Genomic DNA, 24,260 nt, shown 5'->3' with positions numbered 1-24,260 from the left:
TGCCCATCTTTACTAAGGGAGATTGTACCTGGAAAGTAAACCAGCCTTCCCTCCACACCCATTAGGAGAAACAGCTTATCCCAAATGCTTAATACTTCTCCACTCATTCTATCTTTTCAACCTGATCAGAAGTCAGGTCACAGAAAACCATGTATGTTAAAACAATAAAAATAAGCCTTCACCTCAGTTTCCCCATAAACATGAATATTTCAATGTAAAGAAACCCAGAGTTTTCATCATATACAGCATATGATTGGATTGCAATAGTAGTGGTCTGAATGCTAAAGGTGAATAGGTGTGCTTCAGATGACTTGTTACTGCAGCTTCTTGCTAAGAATTTTTAGCCATGCACCAGAAAAGTATATCTTCTTATTTATAAAAAAGAAAAAAAATAAAGAAAAAGAAAGATTAGATTAGAATGACTGTTTCAGTCACCTAAGAATGAATGCTTAACATTTATCTCAGGGGTACATGAGAGGCACTGGACATATTTGTTGATTGACTAAATGCACGAGGGGATACATTTGCTTATTTCCACATTGTAGTTTAAACTTAATGGTGATCTCTCATATAATATTTTCATTTTTGTACCAATTTTCATAGGATCCTTAGAGGTCACTCGGCTATCAATTACCTGGTTTCTAATTTGGTGCTCCTTTTACTTTGTCTGTTTAGACAAGAGTATTTTTTTTTTCATATATTGAATTTGCTGTTTGCTTTGAGCTAACTTGGGCTGTTTGATGGTGGTGATTTGTTCTCTTGTTATCTGTTTTATTATAATTAATTTATTTTAATGAGGGGAGAGCACAATCCAATTCAGAGCTGTTATAAAATTTATCCAGTCAGAATTTTTTTAAATTGCATAAGAGAAAATATTAGTAAAGGTAGAGTTAAAAAATTGTTGGAAATAATAAAAAAAAGAAATATTGTAGCCTATATACAGAATTATGCTCCCCCCTAAATCAGTGTAGAATGTTTTCTCTCCTTCATTTATGGAACAATATCTTTTTGCATGAAGTAACAGATTCCATCAAAAAGACACTTTTAGATCAAAGCACAAAGAAAAGCATTCAGGATGTTCCTGTGAGTCTCACGATCAGCTTGGTTTCATGGCTGTAGGGAAGTCATTAAATTACTTCATGTCCCTCCTAGAGCTTCAAATTCTAAAAATTAGAACTTTTTAGACTCCAGAGTCCTTGGTCATAAACTGCTTAGACAGGAGAGAAGATATAAAAAGTGACCATTAGGTGCACATCCAGATTTAAACACCAAAGTGTCTCCCCTACAATTACTATAAGTTTGTTCAGTTTATGCAGTATGAAAAGTCTAGGCAGAAACATCTGGTGGTCACATTCCACTTGAAGCAGCAACAACCCTTTTGTGTGTGAGTTGTAGGAGTCAGTGACCTGGCACGTTGGAAACAGAGCTCAGACTGATGTGAGATTTGGGTAAGGATACATTTGCAGCAGTAATGATTGAAGTGGAGAACTTGGGGGTTAAGTCCTCAAAGCGGTCACCCTATCCATGTCCTTTTACTTCCACTTGTCTTGAGTACACAGCCTTGGGTCAGCTCCATGTCAGCTGTGGAAGGCTGTGCTTTTGTGGAAATATGATCAGTGAAAATGGCAGTGATGCGGAATGGTTATCTAGGCTGCTTGAAATTTGAGACAGAATAATTTAAAGCCATTGTGCAGAATAATTGGGTTTTCTGTTATTCTACTGTATAATGCCTCGTGATTATTTATACATAGTAACATAGAGACATGGAACCTCAGCAAATTACTTAACCTCCCCAAGGCTGTTTTTGCTTTGGAAAGTAAAGATACTACTCTCATAACAGAGTTGCGCTTTGGGAATTAGATGATGAAATACATTTGAGACAATAGTGTAATATGCCACAGTTCTAAGCCACTGCCTTGAGTTACCTTTCATTGAAATTTCTTCTGCATTATGTGCATGTTAATAAATTTTGCTAGTCTTTCTCTTGTTAATCTGTCTTCTGTTATATAGATCTGTTTCAATCTCTAATTTATGAGGGACAAGGAGAAACTATGGTTTCTTCCAAACATGAGGAAGCAGTTTAGAGTCTTGGGGATGAGTGGAACAATGTGAGGGAAAACATATTGTCCTCCCAGGTGAATATTATTACCTCCCTGAACAGCAAATATCCATATCTAACTAAGATAAGAAGTCTTTAAGCCATCTTATTGTTAATTATTAAGCGATTTGGGCTTCAGATTAAATGAAGATATACTTATGAAGGGAGAGAGAAATTATATTTCCCTCTCCCTGACCTTTCTATCTCTCAGAACTGAGTATTGAACCCAGGGCCTTATGCATCATAGGCAGGTGCTGCACCATTGAATTGCCTCCCCAGATTAAAATCTGTCTTAAATTTGAGTGAATTAACAGCTGTTCAAGTTTGGATGAGAAGAGTTTTTCAAAGAGAAGAAATAAGAGATAATTTATATTACCATTTCCTTGGTTTATTATTAATTTATTATCATATTAGCTTGGTGTTATTTAAGGGTCATTAGTTTATATATCTTAATGTGATCTGAAAATATTCAAAGTAATTTTTTTACTGAAAGCTCATTATCTCCTTTCTGAAACTTAAACTCCCTTCTAAAATGAAGATATGATAAAATGTAAAATCATAAATGAGCTCCATGAATTGTCTCCCTGAATTCTTATGTGCTAAAGAATAAAAAAAGCATACTGTTACATGAAAGAGTGATATAATATAGAGAGAGGCTTCGTGCATTTCTCGTGCAGTGTAGAGCATTTGAAATATGATGTTAGTAAGGCTACGATTGTGGTTCAAATGGATTTTTAATTAAACCTAACAGAGAAAACAAGGATGTTGGATGGAGGAAACCATCAATTAATAATGAGATTTGTTGTAGGAGTATCATAAACCCCACTTCATGCTTCAGTTGAATTGAAAACATTAACAAGTACATTATAATCAGCCTTGATGATTATGAAACTTCTCAGCAAAGAAAAAAGATTAAGAAAACCAATAAAATTTATCATTTATAATCAGATTTAAAGGAATATAATTGAGCTTAGAAAGCAGGTGTTAAAAGGCTATAGTTTTCATGGTTGATACGTAGAAAACTCTTTTCTTTTCTCTCTTCTGTATCCCTGCATAATCTGGTATTGCACAGAATATAAACATTGTGTATCCAAGCCTAATATTACTAAATTTGACTCTCCTATAGATGTGTATTTCTTCTAGAATTCCCTAACTTAGAAAAGGGTTACAGCAGGAACATTTTAGTTTCATCATACACATGGGTCCTGCCCTCCATCTCCCACTCTCCTTTGCAGACAGGTTGGTGCCATGTGACTAGTACTGGTCAGGGGATGTAAGAAGAATGAGCTATGTCCCATCCTCCTGAGGCTGCCTCCCAGGAAGAGCCACCTCTTGGCTTGGCCACCACGGAGAATCAAGTCCTCAGGTGAAGCCAGTCTGGAAATGCATCTCACTGCTTGCAAAGCAAGTGCCTTAATAGAACTAGTGAGCAAAACTTTACATGTTAAACCCCTGAGATTTCTGATAATATAGTTACTGCAGCTATCTTGCGGGTCCACTCTTATCTCTGCAGAGGGGAGTTGGTCCCAGATTATGGGGTGTTTATCTCCCTGAGTATCAAAAGTAGGTTGTTTCAAAGATAATTTTTTTTTCAGTAAACTTTGGTATGATTGCCACAAAGAAATGGCAACGATGCAGAATGTGCTGAAGCGGGTGCAAGTGCCCCTGCAAGAATTTTCCACCACATGTTGTAGGTTCCTGCATCTCCCTGGAAAGCTTTTGTTATAGACACCACAAACAAGCAGCTGAAGCTGATTACATGGCATAGAAGAGCAGATCCAGATGGCAAGTTTATCATTATTTTTTCACTTTCACATCTGTGGAATCAAGGTGAACTGGAAAGACACATCCAGAGTGCTGTATTGTTCTACTGTATCAGCCTTAGAAAAGCTCCGGAAGGGGAAACGAATTTAAGCTGGAGATGGCAGAAGAGCCCAGATGCTGAAGCATTTTTAGCCTTGATTGACAACACCAGTGGAGAACATATATTAAAAGGCCCTGAATAAGAGGATAAAACCTAACTAAAACATGGGTCAGGCAAATTTTATTGGTTAGTCTAGAACACTCTTTCTGCAACTGAAGGTCCTGAATTAACCAACCCCATTGCCTATTATGAAACTTCATTCAACTGCATTGATATAAACACTTCATCATTAAAATGAACTCTTTTTAATTCCTCCTAAAATTGGATCTAATGTTCTCTTTCTAAGAGTTGTCACATTTTCTAACTCTCACTTATTTGTGCCTAAAAGGCATTAGATGTTGTTTGCTGAAAAGCTCCAGGTCTCAGTGATCAGACTTCTCCAGTCACTGAAAGTTGACCTGGAGATGATATGGGAACCTTTTGTCTCTTCTTGGTCATTCTTATAGCTCAAAAGGGTTATTTAGACTTACAAGGAACTTTATTTCCTGTACCTTTTCTTTAATATTGGCCTCACTATTCCAGGGCTTCAATGAGCCACACAAATCTCACAGTTGCTGTAGGGCCAATGATTTCTCTTTCCCCAATGAAAGATATCTCATGCCTCTTCCACCTTGGGCAGGGACGTGGTGGTGGGGTAAGCAACTCCTTGCCAAGGCCAATGTCTCGGCTTGGCACCAGAATCACGAGCCACCACACAGCTTTGTAGGTTCAAACAGCAATTCTTTATTCCCGCTCTCACACCACCTCCACACAGGTCCAGGGGCAATCGCGTTCTCCTGTCTCCCGCACCAACCACCTACTCCACCAGGCTATCTCCAAATCCCATTTTAATCTCACGAGAACTCAACGGGTACAAGCAGCAGGAACACCCTAATCCCAGCAATAATCTTCAACTTCCAACTTCCTTAAAACCCATTATCTTAAACTGGCAACGCCTTAAACTCAAGGAGCCGGTTACTTCCTCAAACCTGATCAGCTCTAAACCCGGATCTGCCTTGGTCCTTGAGCAAGGTCACCTCATTAAAGCATGCATGCAATGTTCCATCAAATGTCCTCTAAGCAGCATGGGGTACGCTTGGCAAGGAAATTTCGATGCGTCATTCCTACTTGGTAATGGCCCTCAGCAACTCCTCATGCACTTTCCTTCCACCTTGGGCAGGGACGTGGTGGTGGGGTAAGCAACTCCTCGTGCACTTTCCAGAAGTCCATAACCAAACCATGAAACATTTGCTTCCCGTTGGGCACCAGCTAGAGATGTCAGTGGAAGGAAAAACTACAATATCACCTGTTATAAGGGTGCTCAAATTATAAGCCTATATGCAATTCCAGAAACACTCATCAAGCTGTGGAAAGGATGCAAGAGCCAAGGCACAGCTGGAGGCACATTGGGCTAGAAGGATCTGACAGCAGGACCCAGGAAATCTATAATGCAGCCCCATAATAAAATGTGCCACAATTCCTCTTCCATGTCCATGAAGTTGACTGGCCAACTTTAGTTGAATGTCTTCCTTGAGGGAGTACCTTCTATATAGGGCCATTTAAACTGAGCCTGCAAATTAGGCTCACAAGTGAGCAAGATAGTGAGCCTCTGTCTCAAAGTAAAGAAACAAAAGTAAATAAATAAATTGGGAGAAAGTGAAAACAAGAATTAAGGTATTTGTACCTGCCCAATGGGCACAAACCAGGACTCTTCTCTTGGGCTAATCGAGGAATGTGGACACTGTACTTTTAACCCCAAGGTGGTGGTAGTTTTAAACAGGGTTGATGGTCATCTTGTTGTATCTAAAGTTCTTTACAGCTGGAATCCACTGAGACGTTTGTAGCACACATCGTAACTGCTGTTTAATATTTTAAATATAATCACAACTTAGCATGTTCTTTCTTTTGTAAAATGCTTTGGTTCTAATTCTCTCTCCCTAATCATGCAAAACCAATTTATTTGATATAAGTGAAACAGCTACAGCCAGTATCAATTTCTCTGAATGAACTTCTTAAGTTAATAAGTCTTAAGAGTTTTGTGTTTTTTTTTTTTTCCCCAGGCTGAGGTTGTAGGTCAGGGTTAGGGCACTTGCACAATAATATGAATGAGGTCCTGGGTTTGTTCCCCAGGACAGGAAAGGGGGAAAAAGAAAAAAATAGAGGGTTTTATACTCTGCAACTCATCTGAAGAATACAATCTCCTGAGCATTAATGGCAGAGATGCAGGTTAAGCAAAGGAGTCGAATGGTCAGAAGACCTGGCGAAGAAGAATGGTGGGCAGAAGTATATGATGCTTGCTTTCAAAGATATAGAATATCTTGCGCAGAGTTTTTCATGCTCTGTCTCCTTCTGGTTGGTTTGAAGCAGACAAAACCTCCTGGGGACGTCAAATCTGCACACTAAAAATGTCGAAGAGCTTCTGTTAGACTGGATTCCTGAAGAAGTATATGGAAGAGAGCTATTTTCTCAATCTAATCTTCTCTTGGATGTCAGCAATCTTTAATTTGGGATCTATTTATTAGAGCATTTAACCAATTCTAACTAATGTGATACACAGTGATGTCTTCTGGGTCACCTTAGTACTTCCTTGTGTTCCTCCCCTCATTTCTTCTGCATTGGAGAGAGAATTAACTCCAAATGTTTTTCTGTAAATGTTTTAGTCAAGATCCAGGAAGCTAGCATGTACTTGTACTATAGATATTGTATAACAAAATGTACAATTACATATTCGATGTTAACAAAATACAACTTGTTTGATGTACCTAATAATTTTGGCTTTTCCAAAACTTCACTTGTCATTTTCCATTTTCTGCCCTCTTCATATTTAATATGCATTACTCCTATATTCTCAAGAAAATTTATTACTAAAAAATGATTATATTGGTGAGATGTTAAACACTTAATGTTAAGACTAGATTTGGAATAGAGCAGTACATTTGTTTTCAAGTAACTTACCTGGAGGAAATGCTATTGCTTTTGTCAATCTTGGATATAGAACAAACATTGCCAGAACTTAGAGGCACAAAACACACACTTTTTTTCTCAATACTCTTTGCCTTGGCTGGATAGTGCTTTTGGTCTGGTCTAGTTTTGCTGCGGCTGGAGGGTCCAGAATGGCCTCATTTACAGACCTAAATTCTCACCAGAATGGCAGGAACAGAAAAGCAGGTGCTTCTCATTCACCAGGAGATTAATTCCTGTTAGTTCCCACAGAATAAAAGGGTCCCCAGAATTAGAAGAAATGGAATCTCAGAACCCCTGACTTTGAATGAATGTGGAAGTCACTACATATACAACTGTCCAATCAGGGAAGTGATGGTGGCTGCTTTGAAAAAAATTGCAAAAAATTACTATATTTACTACATGCCTATACTTCTACTTGATGAATTGCAACATGTAAAAGAAGTACAGGCTCAATTAATAAAACTCAGGTAAAAGTTATGGGGGTTAAAGAACTATAAGTAGCAGAAAACCTGGGCTAAAGGTAACTCCTATAACTGAGCACTTTCCTTTGAGTACCTATTATCCAGGGGAGCAGTGGGAAGAGAAAATATAGCACAGAGTCCCTGGTGGGTTTCTGTCTCACAAATTCTAACATATTACATGACTTTTGGCCAAGTTCACAGTAGCATGTCCTTTCTCAAGTCTTCTTTTCACAATTTCTCCATTTTTCCTCCATTTCCTTTCCCCATCCTCTCTTCTAATGCTCACATTCCATGATAAATAGGAAATCAGCAAGACAAGTCAGGGAAGGGCAGAGACTGGGAGGCTCAGAAGAAGATAAAGCAAAATGGGGCATTTCAGCAGTACTGTTCATGTACGGTACTGTCTTACCATTGATTGAAATGCACTGGTTATAAGATTGGTAGACAAAGTTGTCATTAGTATTTGTCTGTAAACTAATTTTCAATAAAAAGCATGATCTGTCCAATTATTTTAGTGGTTGATATCATCTTCATCATCATCATCACCATGATTACTATTCTGTGGATCATTTGCCACTACATGGAAAAGTTATTTTTTTATTACTGGTTCAGCCAAGTAATAAGTGTGTGAAGAGACTAAAAGGGGCAGAAAGGCCATAGGAGAACTTGGAGAGTTCCCTCCATTCAGAGATGCTGTTGGGGTGCAGCGAAGCGTCGGAGGAGAGACCACACAAGAGACTCACTTCATGCAATCACAGGGGGGAAATTTATTAGGGATCCGTTCCAGCGCGCTGGGACTCTGTGCTCACTCAAGAAGGGAGAGTGGCCCAGAGCCCAGAGCGGAGGTCAGGTGGAGCTTAAGTACACTTTTTGGAGAGGGCGGTGGGCTTTGCATACATCAGAACAAATCATCATGAGGCGCGGGAAAATTGAACAACAATTCTGAAACATGATTAGTACATACATTGGCGGGAACAATCAGGGCAGAGGTGATTGGTCATGTCTAAGCGGGGTACTCATTTAAACTGATTGGTTCTGGGGCCTAGATGCTTACGTGCCTTGCTACCTAAAGCTCTTAGCTATTAAACAACCAGGGAATCAATGGAGATATTTACTGGGCAGTTCCAGCATTGTCCTAACAACTTTACAGAGATTATAGGTTCTGGGGATAGCAGAGGAATTGTAACAATAGACTTTTATAATTGTAACAATTGTCTTTTACTTTTTAGCCCAGGCCTTGTAACCTAGAAGCTTTACAATGCCCTAGTCTCTTACACTTTAACTCAAGCTCTTGCAGTTTGGAATCAGCTTAGAATTTTTACCTTTACAATGCAATCATGAATCAAGTCATTACCTCAAGTGATACACAGACAAACACACATACATGCATACACACATACACACACATATTCAAACACACACCCACACTATGTTCATTTTTCAATGAGTGCCTATTTTAGAATCAAATCATCTGTCAACAGTTGGTAAAATAGATATTTTCTCTTTCAGTCATTATAAACAAGATTAGTAGATTGAATCAAGACTACATTTTCTAAACACTAGAAAATGACCGATTTTATTGATCATGCTGTTTTCACCAATCTTTTTAGCAACATATTTTCATTTTATTAATTATTTAAATTTTTTTTTGTACTGGGATTGAACCCAGGACCTGTGCATGTTAGATGAGTGTTGTTATTGAGCCCTAACAGTATTTTACTTTACTTTTTCTATGCTGGGGTTTGAATCTAGGGCCTTGCATATGCTAGGCAACCATGCTACCACTGAGCTACATTCCTAAATAGTACATTTTTAAATGATGTGATTACTTTTACTAGTCAGTGACTAAAGTGACTAAATGACAGTGAAATTTCATAAGAAAATATGATTACTAATGCCAAGTGTGTTGCATTTTTCTTATGATATGCTGAAAGCCATTAGCCAAGTAGGTATGACAATTTCCTTGCCAGCGTACCCCATGTTGCTTAGAGGAAGGACTTGTGGAAATGGACTTGTCTTGGATTTGCAGAGACATTGCATGTATGCTTGAGTAAGGTGACCTTGCTCAAGGACCAGGGCGGATCCGGGTTTAGGGCGGATCAGGTTTTAGGGAGTATCTCGCTCCTTGGGTTTAGGGCGGTTCCAGGTTTAAGGTGTACCCTGCCAGGGATAGGGTATATCCTGCTGATTAGAGCCTGGTGGAGTACCTGGATTTTGCCCAGAACGTGAATTTTTCCCCAGAACGTGTTTGTAGAGTGCCGGTGTGAGTTCAGGAATAAAGAGTTGCTGTTTGAATCTACAAGGTGTGTGGTGGCTCGTGATTTTGTGCCCAGCCAGACTGTGGCAATGATAGTATATAAAAAAAGAGTTATCATTGGTAGGAGACAAATTAGGAATAATCTAATTTGATTATTAGGAATTTATTTAAGTCTCCATTTTTGTATTTTATATGCTCTATTACCCTCAGGAAAGATATGGGGACAGGAATTCCAACAAGCGAAGCAATTACTACTGTACTTTATCTTCAGAAGGAATAATCTACTGTTAAATTTTACATCATTCAAAAGCTATTTGGAGAGACTTTTGATAAGGCTTGAGTTGGCTTTGAATGAGAAATTACATGAGTTGCCCAGCAGCCTAAGAGGAAACTACAGAGTGCCACAGGGCATTCAGCAGAGTAAAAAGCATCGATTCCCCCTGGGAGGGTTTTGACTAACATTACCTCCAGTGGGTCCTGGAACTAAAGGAAAAAGGATACATTGGAAATATCCCTTGTTTCACAATTTTCAGAGATATGCTTTCATTTTCAAAGTTTGACATTTAGTTCTCATTTACCAAGAATATACCAAGAACATGGCTTCTCTTCCAGGAATGTCCTACCTATTTCCAGTTGGAGGTGTGGTGGGGGGAATGAGGGAGAGAAATAGTGATTTAAAATATGGCAATGGTAAGTGAAAGGAGAACCCTAGACTGAGAACTAAATTCTATCTTTAAATAAGGACATACCAGAACAATGTGAAAAAGCTCTTAAGAACCTTCTGAGTCTGAGACAGCATGGGTTTTGCTGAGACACCAGCAACCAGAAAGCCCACAGCAATTCCCCCTATACAGATTGACACACAAGAGGAATCATATAAGTTTATATTTGTTTGTTTTTATCCCCTCACTTGCTTTGCCAAAGATTAAGTATTAAGGCAATTAAAATTTCTAATATTTCCCCAGTCTTACCTTTTACCTAATTACAAAGTTTTCGTGCTTATCTTTACTTTGAAAAGCAAACAGGAAGCACTCAGGCTTTAAGAAACCCCTGATGTGTTTAGCTACTGGTTGGATGAATGTTGTCATAAATTATTCTGAGTTTACTGTTCTGATGAGTAATGACTCTTTAGTACCTTCACAGGAAATATGGCTGGAGGAAAGGGCATGACCCTGGGAGTCAGGGGTCCTCAGTTCTATCTAGCCGTGGACATTGTCCACTGACCTGATTTTTTAAATCTTTGAAAATATCATTGTTGCCACTTGGATAAAGGTATAAAGTTATTGGGAACTTGAATATCCTATAGCTCGGTTCTCTGAAGAGTAGAAGATTAGGAAGGACGCTGGAGAAACAGAGCCCACTTCACTCCTATTGCTGGAAGTCCTCAGCATGGACACCTTGCTACTCTTCTCTATCTTTCTTTGTTCTGGTGCCCCTTCTGGGTGCCCAGGGCTCAGAGCTGCCTTCTCCCTTACCTCTCAAAACATCCACTGGGATGCCCAGATGTGTCCTTCTAACATACTAGGGCACTCATTCTTGGACCAATGGTTTGGTGAAGGAAAATGTGGGCTTTTGAGGTCAAACAGACTTGGTTTTCCATTTTATCTCCAGGCCCTTCCAGTCTGTATTGGATCAAATTCCCACCTACCCAGAAGGTGGGTCTCTGATCTGTGATATGGAGTTAATACTGTCTACTACATAGGCTTGCTATCAATATTGGGTTATGGAGTTAAACTTCTGACATTATCTTAGTTGTGATTCCCTCCTCTTCTTTCCCCTCTGCTACTTTGCTGTCCTGTAGTCCACATCCTGAATATTACATACTATACCTACATCATCTCATATCCTCCTTCTGAAATCCCCTTTCTGTTGATATGACTATAAATGATGATTTTCAAAGAGATAAGATTATGACTTTTATACAAAAAAGCATGTATCAAAGATTTTATTTAGCTCATTAATTAATAAGGAAATGCTGAAATGTAAAAAGGACTTTAAATTCAGATTTACTTTGTAGGGATGTATTCCAGCCAGACAGAATCAATTTGTATTGACCTAGACAAGAATGATATGTGTGTCTATGGACAAAGAATATTACTTTTTCTAGAAATTAGCCCCTATTGCTACCAAGTTGCATAATAGCTTTGCCAGAGAGCATTAAAGGTACCCATCCCAATAGAGTCCAATAACCCAGGAGGGTCTCTGGGGCCACTAACACCCTGCACCTACTTCATTAAAGGAACAACAGGAATCTCTCTTACCCATATCTGTCTTTCACTGTTTCACTGCATGTCACCATTACTATCTGACAGACAAGCAAACTGACATTTAAAATATTTAACAACATGACTCATCCATACATGGAAAGCAATTTCAGTTCACAGTACTCTTTCCATGACAGAGGCAAGTGAGACTTTAGATTTTCCTGGCTCCTCTCAGGGGTCACTATCCCTCCTGGGTTCTCAGGAAATCTGTTGCATTCTCCACATTATTTTCTCCTCCAGGTCTGGCAAAGGTAAATGGAAAGGATTCTCAAGGATGGTCTGGTAGAGTAAAGCCCTGTTCCTTATGTACTCTTGCATCTGGACCATGGGATGCAGGTCTCTCTTCTCCTCACCCCACTCTCTCTCTAATACGAGGTCATGAAGTAAGTGTGTATGGAACCTCAATTACTGGGGAAGGGCCTGTGCTCAGATGTCCCTGAGATTCCCCTGATGACAGGTAACAGGTCTCATCTGGCCTCTGGAGAATGATAAGGAAGGGGCAAGGTGAGCCCTAACTATTATATTTGGGGGGTATTAAAATACAACCTTCCCCATTTTTCAATGGTACTTTCTTTGGGTAACAGAAATTGGAAGACTTATATCTAAAAAGAACAAATACAAATAAACAACAATAAAAAATAAAATAAAAGGAAAAAAAAAATACCTGAGTCTACCAGCTCATAGCTAAAACTTCCAGGGGGTGGGGAGTGAATTCCAGGGAAGCACTGTCAGAGTAAACGTAGAAGACAATAGATATAATAACATGTTTCTGAGCTGGTTACACAATCCCACAGGGTATCTCTCTTTTTTTTTTCAGAGCTTTACAGTCATGCACAGTAGTTGGGTTCATCCTGACAAACTCATACATGCATGGAAATCAATTTCAGCTCATAATACACCCCTTCTCCTGCCACATTTTCTCTCCTTTCCTCCCTCACCTCTCCTAGTCTCCTTACTCTACTAGATTTACTTTCATTTATCTATTAATTTATATTTGTTTGATTCTTTATGTTACCCTATCCTTTCCTCCCCCTTTCCTTTATTTTACTGTAGCTTCCACATTTGAGAGAAAACATTTGACCTTTGAGTTTCTGAATTTAACTAATTTCATTTAGCATGATATTCTCCATTTCCATCTATTTCCTGGCAAATGCCATAATTTTATTCTTTTTATGACTGTGTAGAAGTTTACTGTATATATAGATATAGATATATACCTACACACACACACACACACACACACATCACAATTTCTTAATCTATTCATCTAATATATTGATAGACATCTTGGTCAATTCCATAATTTAGCTATTGTGAATTAGCGTGCTATAAACATTGATGTGGTGCATGCTGATTTTAGATATCTGGGGAAAATACCAAGGAGTGAGATAGCCAGGTCATATGATAGTTCCATCCCTAGTGTTTTGAGGAATCTCCATACTGCTTTCCAGAGTGGTTGTACTAGTCCTACCAATGATGTACAAGTGTACCTTTTCCCCAACAGAATTTACTGTTGTTTGTATTCTTGATTATTGCCATTCTGAAATTTTAGAGTCGTTTTGATTTGCATTTCCTGAACACTAGAGATGTTGAACATATTGTCATATATTTGTTGGTCATTTGTGTTTTTTTCTTTTGAGAAGTTTCTGTTCAGTTCTTTTTCCCATTTACTGACTGGGTTATTTGTTTTTTTCAGGGGGTGATTTAAAATTTTTGAGTTCTTTGTATATTTTGGACATTAATCCCCCCCACTTGAGGAACAATTGGCCAAGATTTTCTCCCGTTTTGTAATCTCTTAATCATTTTCTTAATAGCTTTTCTATATTCCAACAGTGATTCAGCCAAGGAAGAAATCAGGAAAACCATCCCATTTACAATAATCTCTAAAAAAATATTAAATACTTGGGAATTAATCTAACCAAGGAGGTAAAAGAGATCTGCAATGAAAATTACAGAACACTGAAGAAAGAAATTGAAGAAAAAATGGAAAGACATTCCATGTTCTTGGATAGGCAAAATCAATGTTGTCAAAAATGGCCATACTAACAAAAGCAATATGCAGATTCAATATGATCCTCATCAAAATACCAATTACGTTTTTCACAGGATTAGAAAAAAAATCTTAAATTCATTCAGAAGAATGAGAGACCCAGAGTAGCCAAAGGAATAATTAGCAAAAACAAACAAAACAAAAACAGAAACAAAAAAATGAAGCTGGAATTATCACAATACCTAATCCAAAATTATACTTCAGAGTTGTAGTAACGAAAACAACATGGTATTGGCATAAAAATAGACATAAAGACCAATGGAACAGATCAGAAGACATTGAGACAAATCTGCATACCTATAACTGTCTGATATTTGAGAAAGGTGTCAAAAATATATCTTGGAGAAAAGACAGCCTTTTAAACATATGGTGCTGGGAAAATAGAATAGCTATATGTTAAAAAAAATCAGATCCTTCTCTCTTTCACCCTGCCCAAAACTCAAATAGAAATAGATCAAATATTTAGGAATTAGGCTAGAAACTTTACAACTGTTAGAAGAAACCATAGGGTCAACACTCTGTCATATAGGTGCTGGCAGACACTTCTTTAACAAGACCCCCAAAACACAAGAAATTAAACCAACAATCAATAAGTGGGATGCCATCAAACTAAAATATCTCTTCTTGAGGCATCTTTATAGGGATTGAGGTTGCTGTGTTTTCTAATAGTAAAAGTTGGTGGGAGTGGAGGACAGGGGAAGAACTTCTCTTCAGGCTTTCATCTGCTACTGGCCATATTTACTTCCCCCTTTGACCCCTTCACCCCCTGGAAGTCACCGGGAAAGCTGCATTCTAAAGCTGCAGTAGTGATTTCCAAGGCTACAGCAATAGCAGGGGTGGCCAGAAGCATACCATATACCAAGAATGTTCCCCATATGTGGGTCCCAACAAGAATGAAGAGCTGCAGGACATAGGGACAAGTGCTCAGGGTCTGCAGATATGTGCTTGCCTGCCTCAGGAGGAATGGGGTCCACAGTCATAGCAGACTGGCAGGTGGGGACATGAGGACCCCACCCCCAGGCAAGGGAGCTGAGTAAACCTCACAATGATCTGGGGATTTTATCTGGAGTTCAAAACAATGACGGTAAGAATGGGGTTGGCGCCTGGCCATCTTCTGGCATCTAGAAGTCACGTCCAACATAGAAAAGAAAACTGGGTCTGAGAGAATTGGGGCGGGGCACAAACATGGGCTGGCACATCCTGGTCAAGGCTTGCAGTCCTTGTGTTGTCCTTGGACAGTACATTTGGCTAAATGGAAGTTATCGCCCCCACCCTTTCTCCTTTCCTCCCTCCCAGTAGTGCCTCCTGCTCAGCAATACCCCCCTCCCCTTCCCTGCCTTGGCAGCATTCCTTAAAGGAACCTGTGTATCCAGGAAAACTCAAAGGTATGGGCATTTTACCAGTTTCCACATTCTCCCAGTTTTCCCAGTAGTGGGAATTCAGGCAGGGTAAAGGAAGTACCTTGTGGAGACTAAGTCTCTGCAGACTCATTTAAATCACTCATCTTTTCTACCTCAGGGCATCTCATTGATCAGAAGATAATGGAAAGAAAAAAAAAAGGAGGCTCTTAGGAGCCTTTGCCTTGGAGGAAGTTGTGGACTAGATTCTGCCTCCTTCTTCCCAGGCACTTCTCCCTCTGAACTCTGAAACAGCTGTTTATTCTGGCTGCTCCACTCTGAGCTGTCCGTTCTTCATTAAGAGGGCATTGCTTCTCTCATAGTCACTTCCACCCCCCTGGAATTCTCAGTTTCTCTCTCACTTTCTTTCTTCCAGTTAGTCCCAGGCTCTGGAGACCTAGAGCCTTTCTGTAGAAATACAGAAAGGCTCTAGGTCTCCAGTTCTTATGGCCTGGCTCCTACACTGCATTTGGTTCTCCTGGAACTCTGGTGGGAATGAGGAATCTGACCATGTAACCATTATTTTCCATGTACCTGTCATTATATTGAGCACTGGGGCGGGGACTGAGGGATTAGACATTAAAGCAAGGTCTTTGTCCTTGAAGGGTTGAACTGTATTAGAAAGAATGCTATTTTTAATGCTGAATCAAAAAGTGCTAAACCAGGCACCTTGGTGTGTGCCTGTAATCCCAGCAGCTCAGGAGGCTGAGGCAGGAGGATCATGAGTTCAAAGCCAGCCTCAGCAAAAGTGAGGTGCTAAGCAACTCAGTGAGACCCTGTCTCTAAATAAAATACAAAATAGGGCTGGGGCTGTGGCTCAGAGGTCAAGTGCCCCTGAGTTTAATCCCCAGTATGCACTTCCCGAAAAAAAGTGTTATATTGCAGCTGGGGGTATAGCATATACAGAGTCCTAGGTTTGATCCCTAGCATTGAAAAAAGAATGCTGTTAAGTATACCAGTGTCAAAGAGAGACACTTATATGGAATACTTGGACATAAAAAGGAGGGAGTCGTTGTTTCCTCATGGGGAGTGGTGGGAGATCCTGAACTGGAAAGATGAGTAGGTGTTCTTCAAGGAGAGGAAATAGAGGAAGCAAAGACCTGGAGGCTCTTCCTGACATAAAGCACAGCATGTGGAGAAGTGACAGGTCCTGGACCATAGTGGCTTCCGGGCAACTATTCAGTAGTTGTTTCAGACTTCTGCTAAAGAGAGAGACATACAGTTCCAAGACATGAATAATTCCCCACAATGCACCCACACATTTGTCTACTAATTTCTATTGCCTCTCAGAAACCTCCATTATATTTTAATGTCATATTCTTCAGATTTGCAAGTTCTTCCTTTTTGGTGCCTATTATCTACTTCCTGACTGTATCTCCAGTTTCTGGAACATTCGGTGGCCTTAATCAGTACTGGTGTGGTGTTTGCTGACAGCGGACCATCTTGGGGCCATCCAAGGTTAAACAGCTTAAGCTTATCTGCCACAGTTTGCATTTACTTTCCCTAAAAAGTCTCTCAGTTTTTAAAGATGTTCGACTTCTCTTGAGGCTTATTTAAACACTCACCTGGAGCCTGCCATTTTCCAAGGAGTTTCTTAGATTTATTCATTTTAGAAGATCCTGCAAATCTTGGTCTTTTGTTGTTTTTATAACAAAACACCGGAGATTGGGAAATTTATAAGGAAAGAGGTTTATTTTGCCTCATAGTTCTCAAAGTCCAAGAGTATGGTGAAGGTATCTGTTCTACTATTGGTCTGTGCTACTCCATGCATGACAGAAAAGTAGAAGAGAAGGAGGCTTGTTCAAAGAGACAAAACAGGAGTGGTAACCTTGTTTATAACAACCCACTTTCTGGTAACTACTTCAATCCCATGATGTTGAGCCTTTGTTCACTTTAGGAGAAAGGCATTAATCCATTCATGATATCAGCCCTTATTTCCCAAATACCACCCACTAGACCCCACCTCCCAACACTCCATATTGAAGAATTTAGCTTCAACATTAGCTTTAGTGGGCATGAATCACACTTCAAACCCTAGCACTGAGCATGCTAACTCCACCTGAAATGCTTATTCCTTATTATTGTGCTGTCCATTGAAAGCTGATAAGTGGTTCTCAGAACAACCTCCTTGAGACTTGGAAGTTATAGCATGAGCATTACCTTAGCTCCTGCTAGTGTAAATCTACCTGTGATGTCCAACATATTGACAGTCATAAGAATACTTGGTGCATGACTAGGGTGATGATGCAATCCAGTAGGTGAGCCCAGGCTCCAAGGAAAGATCTTCATAACCACAGGTTCACAATCCCTGTCTGGACCTACTGTTTTTCTCCCCAGACTACCTTGAAAGAGCTTGGCATTAGACACAAGTCTGTATTTCACAGAGAGATGGCTGAGTGAGATTAAGTCTATATGCTGGTGCAAATTCTTCAAATGCCACGTTGGGGTCCTCCTCTTCCTAAGTTTCTCTCTCTGATGGGACATACTCTGTCTGACAGAGATCCATACTTGAAAATCTCCTGGCTTTTACCTTCATTCATATCTACTCGCTTCCACTTTTATAAGCACTTAGGAAACAAAAACCATTTAGTTAACAAGCAATCATGAAATTCCTTTGGAAAAATAAAATACCTAGAATAGCTAAAGCAACCTTTAGCAAGAAGAGTGAAGCAGGTGGCATCACAATACCAGACCTTAAACTATACTACAGAGCTATAGTTAAAAATTTTAAAAAGGCATGGTATTGGCATCAAAATAGACACGTAGACCAATGGTATAGGATAGAAGACCTAGAGACAAACCCACTTATATATGATTATATCATATTAGACAAAGGTGCCAAAAATACATTGAAGAAAAGATAGCCTATTTAGCCAAAGGTGCTGGAAAAACTGGAAATCCACATGTAGCAAAATGAAATTAAACCTCTATCTCTCACCCTGTAAAAAATTCAAATCAAGATGGATCAAAGACTTAAACACTAGAACAGAGAACTTGTGCCTAATAGAAGAAAAAGTAGGCCCAAATCTTCATCATGTCAGCTTAAGACCTGACTTCCTTAACAAGTCTCCTGAAGAACAAGAAGTAAAATAAAAAATCAATAAATGGGATGGATTAAAACTAAAAAGTTTCTTCTCAGCAAAGATAACAATCAAGAATGTGAAGAGAGAGCCCACAGAAAATCTTTACTACATGAACCTCAGATAGAGTACTGATCTCCAGGATATATATATAAAACCCCCCCAAAACAAATAACCCAATCAATAAATGTGCCAAGTAAATGAACAGACACTTCACAGAATAAGAAATACAATCCATCAAAAAACACATGAAAAAATATTCAACATCTGTAGCAATTAGAGAAGTGCAATTTAAAACTACTCTAAGACTTCATCTCACTCCAGTCAGAACGGTGATTATCAAGAATACAAGCAATAATAAGTGTTGGTGAGGATGTAGGGGACAAGGTACACTCGTACATTGCTGGTGGGACTGCCAATTGGTGCCACCACTCTGGAAAGCAGTATGGAGATTCCTTAGAAAACTTGGAATGGAACCATCATTTGACCCAGCCATTCCACTACTAGGTTTGTACCCAAAGGACTTAGAATCAGCATACTACAGTGACAAAGCCACATCAATGTTTATAGCAGCTTAATTCACAATAGCTGAACTATGGAACCAATCTAGATGCCCTTCAACAGATGAATTGATAAAGAAAATGTGGTACATACACATAATGGAATATTACTTAGGCTTAAATAAGAATGAAATTATGATATTTGCAGGGAAATAGATGGAGCCGGAGAATATCATGCTAAGCAAAATAGGCCAAACCCATAAAACCAAAGCCTGAATATCTTCTCTGATAAGCAGGTTCTGATCCACAATGGGGGGATGGTGGTTAGGAAAGAATGAAGGAACTTTGGTTTATGCAGAGGGGAGTGAGGGGAGGAGATGGGCTGTGGATATGGGAAGGCCAGTGGAATGAGATGGACATTATTACCCTATGTACATGTATGATTACACTACTGGTGTGACTCTGCACCTTGTAGAGCTAGATAAGGACAAATTGTGCTCCATTTGTGTACAATGTGTCAAAATGCATTCTACTGTCCTGTGTAACTAATTAGAACAAAGTGAAAAAAGAACTCAGAATTATAAATAATAGCAGCATGATGCATGTTCTGGCCTACTTGGGCTCATCCATCAGCCTTACATATTTCACTTGCAGACTGACCACATGTCAATAGTTGCTCAAAATCTTCTTTAATGGGCCTTTCTGAATGCTGAGGACTTGCTTAATTTTTCCTTCCTTTGAATTCCTTTCCTCTTTGTCTGTTTGTCTTCAAAGTGTGTTTCTGATGTCTACTTGGGCTCAGTACTCTTTTCCATGCACACCTTGGGCCAAGTTACCTACACTCTTGGTAGCAACTATTTCCATGTCTTGGTTTAGTTGGCATTTTATTTGCACATACACTTTTCTTTAAAAGATGTTTGTGTGGAGCACATCAGATAGATAACTAATCTCTACAGTATATAAAAACTCAAAAATCTTAACACCAAAAATCAAATAACCCAATCAATAAGTGGGCCAAGGAACTGATCAGACACATCTCAGAAGAGGATATATAATCAATCAACAAATATAAAAAATGATCTCTAGCAATTAGAGAAATGCAAATAAAAACCACTCTAAGATTTCATCTCACTCCAGTCAGACTGGCAGCTATTAAGAATACAAATCACAATAAGTGTTGGTGAGGATGTGAGGAAAAAGGCACACTCATACATTGCTGGTGCAAGTGCAACTTTGTGTAGCCAATTTGTAAAAATTGTAAAAAGCAGTACAGAGATTACTTGGAAAACTTGGAATGGAACCACCATTTGACCCAGCTATCCTACTCCTTGGTTTATACCCAAAGGATAAAAAACAGCATACTTCAGAGACACAGCCACATCAATGTTTATTGCAGCATGATTCATAATAGCTAAATTGTGGAACCAACCCAGATGCCCTCCAGTAGATGAATGAATAGAAAAACTTTGGTATATATACAGAATGGAATATTATTCAGCATTAAAAGGAAATAAAATCATGGCATTTGCAGGTAAATGCATGGAGTTCGAGAATATCATGCTAAGTGAAGTAAGGCAATCTCAAAAAACTAAATGATGAATCTTTTCTCTGATATGTGGATGCTGATCCATAATGGAGATGGGGGAACGAGGAGCATGGTAGGAATGAAGGAACTCTAGATAGGGCAAAGGGAAAGAAGGAGAAGGGAGGGGGAAGAGGGGTAGAAAGACAGCGGAATGAGGTGGACATCATTACTCCAAGTACATGTATGAAGATATGAATGGTGTGACTCTACTTTATGTACAGAGACATGAAAAATTGTGCTTTATATGTGTGTACTATCAATTGAAATCCATTCTGCTGTCATGTATAACAAATTAGAATGAATGAATGAATGAATGAATGAATGAATGAATGGATAAATAAATAAATAAATAAATAATGTTTGTGTGGAGAACTGTCATGGGGAATAGTTAGTGTTTCCTTCTGGAGCAGAGGGCCAGCTTATGTGTTGTCCAGTAAAGATAATTTCACCTTTCGTATCTAAAGCTGGGTAATCTTGTTGTACAGCTCATTATTGGAATATTATTTTAAGTTTCAGAATTTATTTTTATTTCTCCAAAAGTTGTTTGTGTTTGATTCGTGTAGAAAGCCTTCCCACCATTTCAGAACATACCTTTCATATCTGATCCACCTCTTGGATACCACACATCCATTCTGAAGCAAGAGCTTCCTTCCAGAGAGAAGCCTTACCCGGAGCCAGGGACCAACCACAGCCCTGTCCTCACAGCCAGCTCCTCCTCTGGATACTGCCGTCAGTTTGGAATCACCAGAGGAATGCACATGGGGGATAAGATAGGGATTTTTTTTTTCTTCAGGGTAAATCAGTTCTGATACAAACCTGTTTGCTATGCTCTTAACTTCTGTGATACTGTTTTGCCTCACCTTCATGAAATTTGGTTGGGGGCAAGTAAAGGGAACCATCTGGAATATAAAACTTCTTCCTGTGACTTGGGTAGCAAACTCCATTGTCTCTGAACCAAATGTCTCATGTCTTCTGCCAGCTTCCACAAAACTTTGGTAGGCTCACTTCTTGGCTTGCAAGTAGGATAAAATATCAGACAATTCCCAATTTTTGATATAACGTTGGAAAGAAAATCACATTAGTTTACTTTCTGAGATCTACATCATCCTGATTCCATTTAGAGGAGAACTAACTAAACAAGACATTCAATTTAAAATTCACTAGTCACTGGGTCTGAAAGTTTTAGTTTCTCATACTGCCTCACAGTATCATTTCTCTATTATTCTAACCTGTAGAACACACCCCAGTGAAGACATCAAATAATTTTGCTTTGAATTTTGCTGTGAGAACATATTAACAATCTTTCATCTAGCTGCATATCTGGGTACATTTATGTGGTTGCACATTTGCCAGACTGCAGAATTTAAGGAAAATGTTTTTCTTTTCTTTCTTTCTTTCTTTCTTTCTTTTTCTTTTTCTTTTAAAGTGCATTGTATTTTAGTTAAAGCACCACAGGATATGTGGTCAAGATGATGAAGGCATCACAAATCCTATAGTGTGAAGAGTAGTTGAAGGATCAGGAGATGTTAGTTCAGAGAAGTGTAGATAGTATCAAATATCTGAATGATGTCAAAGGTGAGCAGTATTAGATTTGACTCCAGAGTAAGTTGACCCAAAAGATATAAACACCAGAGAAACAATTTTCAGCTCAGGCTAGGAAAGAGTATCTTAAATGAAAATGGGACAGTGTTTTGCTCACCCTGGGAAGGCATTTTAAACAGGGGCAGGATGACTTAATTAGACAGGTGGTTGAAACTAGATCAATTCTCAGATTCTTAAGAATTTAAGAGAGGTTAAGGCAAATGCTATTTATTTTGGCTTAAGTTAATACCTTTGTTATTTTTGTCCATGTAACTGAATACTTTACTCTGTACTTTGCTAAATGGAAGAGTTTATGTTTGAATTTGCTTGATCCACTGACCAATGGTTTGTGTTTTGTTGTATTTGACTCTGAAACTTTTTCTGTCTCCTAAAAATATACATCTATGGTCTGCTGCCTGTTGGAAACAAGATTCTCATTGGTCTATCCATTCTCCAGTGAGGTGGTAGCTACCATTAATAGCAGACAAGGTTGCTGACCATTTTGCATATGCCCGGCATGATATAGATTCCTACTTTTTTAAAAAAAGTGAAAAGCATTTTTCATATCATGCCTCATTTAATTCTTATCATAATCTTCTAAGTTAAGTGATGTGTGAACCCATTTAACAGATGAGTATACTGAGACATAAAGGATTGGGTCACACAGCTGATGTACATCTGGATCTTAAAAAAAAAAAGAATTGATTTCTAAGCCAGTGCTTTGGGCAATTACACGGTTAAAACACAGACTCAGAAGTGGAAGAAGTGAAAACTAGCAAGTTGTCAAGGTGGCATGAAATGTGGTACTTTTCCTAAGGTGTTAGAGGGAAAAGTTCATGTGTTTCTCTAATGATACAAAAATAAATCCAAGTACTATTTGTTCATTTTTGTAAGTTGTGATGCTATAGCTTACACTTTGCAGGTTATTTTAAAAGATGAAGTATTTCACAACATGGAAGGTATGAGAACATGTTTTTGTTTTTTTGCTGAAACTTTTGACCTCACTGCTCAAAGGGAAACAAGCAAGTTTTTTTTTTTTAAAAAGGTGAAAGCTTTTTAAATACAGTTCAAAACCTATTCACCTTATGCCTGGGGAAAAAATCTTTATCATAGTGAAGGTTTTCAGCTGCGTAATATTACTGTGCCATAGAAATGGAATGTTTTAGAATGGTTCAAAGTTGAACATACTATAATGCTTCTTCAGGAATGAAGGCTTGATGCTGATGAATCTCAAGGGTGATACCTTTATCCCTTCAGTCTCAGCAGAGATTTAATTCTGGGTATCACTACTCCTCTGATAAGCAGGTGATGAAGATCTTTTAAAAGTGGATTAAAGAGAGAGGATGTCCCTGTGCCCTGCAGCCCAGCAACCCAGGGAGAGGCCCACCTTAGCGCCTGCAAGCAGAGCCACCCCCTCACTGGGGTTCCTTATTCACCAAAACATGACTACTCAGCCCAATATGAGGCTACATACAGGCTTGAGGCTGCCTTTGTCACAAAATTGGAATATCATTGCTTCTATCAAGGGAAAATAAGGACCTGGTAAGATGTCACCAAGGTCCCTGGGGCCTGGCTGCACCAGGGGTTTTTCTACTAGGGGTGCTAATAGTCATCCTGTTGCTGAGGTTAACAGGGAGTCTTTTATGGGGTTGCCTGTCTTTTGTTTCTCCTACTAAACAGCCAACTTCCTGTGATCATCTTCTCACTAGTCATACAATCTAATGTCTCCATATTCTCACATCTTACCTCATAAATATCTTAGCCAACCCCCCAGTCTCCCTTCTACCATTAGAAACTGTAAACCATTACACAAATCTATTGACTATATGGTAGATGATGACCAAACTCATCATTTCTGATTATAGTGACAACTATTATAGTGATAACTATTAGCACCCCTAGTAGAAAAACCCCTGATTCAGGCAGGCCCCAGGGACTTTGGTGACATCTTACCAGGTCCTTATTTTCCCTTAATAGGTTATAGTGACAAAACTGTAAATGTAAAAATAGAAGCTAACGGATCTATGGCTTCACATTGGGTATATTGAGTGCTGTAATATTGATCTCTCCCTTAATGGTGAGGTATGGGTAACTTAGAGGGACACTATAAGACAATAGGG

This window comes from Ictidomys tridecemlineatus, chromosome 7 (assembly GCF_052094955.1).
Source record: "Ictidomys tridecemlineatus isolate mIctTri1 chromosome 7, mIctTri1.hap1, whole genome shotgun sequence".
Classification (NCBI taxonomy): Eukaryota; Metazoa; Chordata; class Mammalia; order Rodentia; family Sciuridae; genus Ictidomys; species Ictidomys tridecemlineatus.
Note: the sequence above shows the minus strand (reverse complement) of the source record.